Source organism: Dromiciops gliroides, chromosome 1, assembly GCF_019393635.1.
Source record: "Dromiciops gliroides isolate mDroGli1 chromosome 1, mDroGli1.pri, whole genome shotgun sequence".
Lineage (NCBI taxonomy): Eukaryota > Metazoa > Chordata > Mammalia > Microbiotheria > Microbiotheriidae > Dromiciops > Dromiciops gliroides.
Window position 1 is genome coordinate 48,391,077 of NC_057861.1, and position 3,491 is coordinate 48,394,567.

General features: G+C 41.9%; 1 pseudogene; it reads right to left on the minus strand.

Annotated features, from left to right (window-relative positions):
* Positions 1-2,674: 2,674 nt before the first annotated feature.
* Positions 2,675-3,232, minus strand: LOC122744759 (annotated as a pseudogene).
* Positions 3,233-3,491: the final 259 nt, after the last annotated feature.

Sequence of the window (3,491 nt, forward strand, 5' to 3'; positions counted from 1 at the left end):
TGTTTTCATGTCACTTGCTAAATAAATCCAGGGTCCAAACTTACAGAAATTCTTTTTTTTTTTTTTCCTGGTGAGGCAATTGGGGTTAAGTGACTTGCCCAGGGTCACACAACTACTAAGTGTCAAGTGTCTGAGGCTGGATTTGAACTCAGGTCCTCCTGACTCCAGGGCACCTAGCTGCCTCTTAAACTTGCAGAAATTCTAAGACTGGTTAAGGCATGTGACTTACCAGTTACTGTTTGGTTACTCATGTGGCAACTAGGTGGTGTAGTGGGGAGAGTGTGAGAGCTGGGGTCAGGAAGATCGGAGCTAGAAATGTGTCTTAGAGACTAAGTAGCTGTTCAACCCTAGGCAAGTCAAACTGAATCTCTCCCAGCTTCATCTACCTCACCTGTAAAATTGGGATAATAACAATACCTCCCCAACAGAGTTATTGGGAAGATCGAGTGAAATAATACTTATAAAGAAATAATACAGGGACAGCTGGGTGGTGCAGCGGATAGAGCACCAGCCCTGGATTCAGGAGGACCTGAGTTCAAATCAGGCCTCAGACCCTTGACACTTACTAGCTGTGTGACCCTGGGCAAGTCACTTAACCCTAATTGCCTCACCCCCCCCCCCAAATAAAGAAATAAAAGAAAAAAAGAAATAACACACATAAATGAAATAATACATATAAAAAGCCTTAAAGCTCTATACAAATGCTAGCTGTTATCATTTACAACAAATCCTGGGAAACTTCTGGGTTACCCAGTGTGACTGGAGACAATGAGTTTTGTTTATTACAGGCAAGGTCAGTCTCTGTGGGAATTGGAATACTTTCTGCCCTTAGATACTGCCTGGGAGATTCCACTCCTGCAATATAGAGTGCATAACATTGCCTATGACTGTTTAGTATTATTACTGGCAGATAGGGGTTCCTGTTTTCCATGAGCTCTGATATGAGTCCATTGGTTTTCCCTGACCTGTAAATAAACTGGTTCATTCCTTGAGCTTTGTCAACCATGAGTTTGAGAACTTGATGGGGCAGCTAGGTGGTACAGTGGATAGAGCACTGGCCCTGGATTCAGAAGGACCTGAGTTCAAATGCAGCCTCAGACACTTAACACTTACTAGCTGGGCAAGTCACTTAATCCCCATTGCGTCTTCCCCCCCCCCCAAAAAAAAAAGAACTTGGTGAAAGTATACTGGGCGATATCAGATGATGATGATGTTCCCAAATTTGTGTGGGTAGGGGAATGAACCAAAGAAGTGAGAAATCTCCTAAAATGGACCTAGGACCTTCATGTTATTTGAGAGCAAGAGGATACGGGAACCAGTTTGAACCTCTCTCTAGAGCCCTTTGTTAAATACACACTGGAATGAAAAAGCTCTCCATATCCAGAAAAAATAACTGGATTCTACTGTGTGTGTGTGTTTTTTTCTTTTTTGAGGGTTTTCCCTTTTGTTCTGATTCTTTTTTCACAACATGACTAATGCAGAAATGTTTAATGTGATTGTACAGATATAACCTATATCAGATTGCTTTCTGTCTTGGGGGGGAGGGAAGGGAGGGAGAGAGAAAAATTTGGAACTCAAAATCTTATGAAAACAAATGTTGAAAACTATCTTTACATGTAACTGGAAATAATCAAATACTTTTATGATTTAAAAAATACACATTGGGGGCAGCTAGGTGGCGCAGTGGATAGAGCACCGGCCCTGGAGTCAGGAGTACCTGAGTTCAAATCTGGCCTCAGACACATAACACTTACTAGCTGTGTGACCCTGGGCAAGTCACTTAACCCTAATTGCCTCACTAAAAAAAAAAAAAAAGTGATAAAAAATACACATTGGAAATCAGCAAATACTACAAATCAGGGTTTGTTTTTTGTTTTATTGATTGTCTAGATTTCAAGAAAGTCATTGATAAAATGTTAATAATGCCAATTGACTTAAAAGTGCACCAACTGTACAGTTTTTTCAGGGAGCTAATTGTCCAACATTTATCATCACAACTTGTGTAAGGGCTTCTATGACACAGAATGTGAGAGAAACCATTGACTCCAGCCCTTAATTTTATAGATGAGGAAACCTCTGGCCTCAAAAGGGGAAGGGACTTGGCTTCTCTCTCCAGTGCTAAACTTCTAGATCTATATTTCTGAATTCAGATAGCTTTCCTTTCAGCTTTTGATTATACATTTTTCTTATAAATTTGATTACATGTTTATTTATTTATATTTTTTTGAGTGAGGCAATAAGGGTTAAGTGACTTGCCCAGGGTCACACAGCTAGTAAGTGGCAAGTGTCTGAGGTTGGATTTGAACTCAGGTCCTCCTGAATCCAGGGCTGGTGCTTTATCCACTGCACCAACTCAGCTGCCCCTGATTACACGTTTATGGATGAAACTTCAGTCTAGTCTTTATATATGTGTGTATATATGTATATATGTATGTATATATACATATATATACATACATATACACACATATATACACATATATATTTTTTTGCTAATTGTTTTATAACCACAACAAACTAGTACATAGGATGCCTTGTACAACAATACGATAAAGGCTTAAAGCTCGAGGTGTTCCCATGGCGATGCTGAAGATAGTTCAGTCTCTGGTATTGGAATTTAGGCTGCAGTCCTTATGATGTGGATGGCTCTGGGGCAGGAGGCACAGGCCTTGCTCTAACCAGACTTGAAAAGCAGAATGGCAACCTGGCCCAGGTAGAAGTAGATGAAGTGCTTCGTCTCATGCATCACGTAGCTGCCAAAGTTCCTCCCCACAATGCAGTGCCAGGTGGGGTTATACTTCTTGTCAAACTCCTTTTTTTTTTCTTTTTTTTTTCCTTTTGCAGGCAATGAGGGTTAAGTGACTTGCCCAGGGTCACACAGCTAGTGTCAAGTGTCTGGGGTCGGATTTGAACTCAGGTCCTCCTGAATCCAGGGCTGGTGCTTTATCCACTGCTCCACCTAGCTGCCCCCAAACTCCTTCTTGATATGGGCTGCTATGTCCTTCTCTATGTTATACTTCTCCAGGGCCTGGGTGGCACACTCCACAGAGTCCTGCTGCGTCTCCTCCGACATGTCTGTATTTTTGATTACGGCCTTGCGGTCACACACGGTTACGGCGGGTCAGGGGCGCCAGCGGCTACGACGGTCCCGGCGGGAGCGGGGCGGGGGCAGCGCGGCTCAGGCACTCCTTCCGACTTGGCAGGTGCTTTCACTGCCTAAGCCGTTGCGCATCTTAGTCTTAATATATTTTATGAAGAGTTTGAAAGATATTGAGATTTCCTCATAAACTTGTGACAAATATCTGAAGTTTGGGGCATTTTAACAAAAATGACAAATCTGACATGAATTGATCTTAGGTAAATGTCTTGTCTACTCTGTACCTCAGTTTCCCATACAGACCAAAGAGTCTGGTGTCTTATGCCCTAAGCCCCCTTCTTTTCATTTATTTATTTATTTAGAATATTTCCCCACCTTACATGTAAAAACAAAT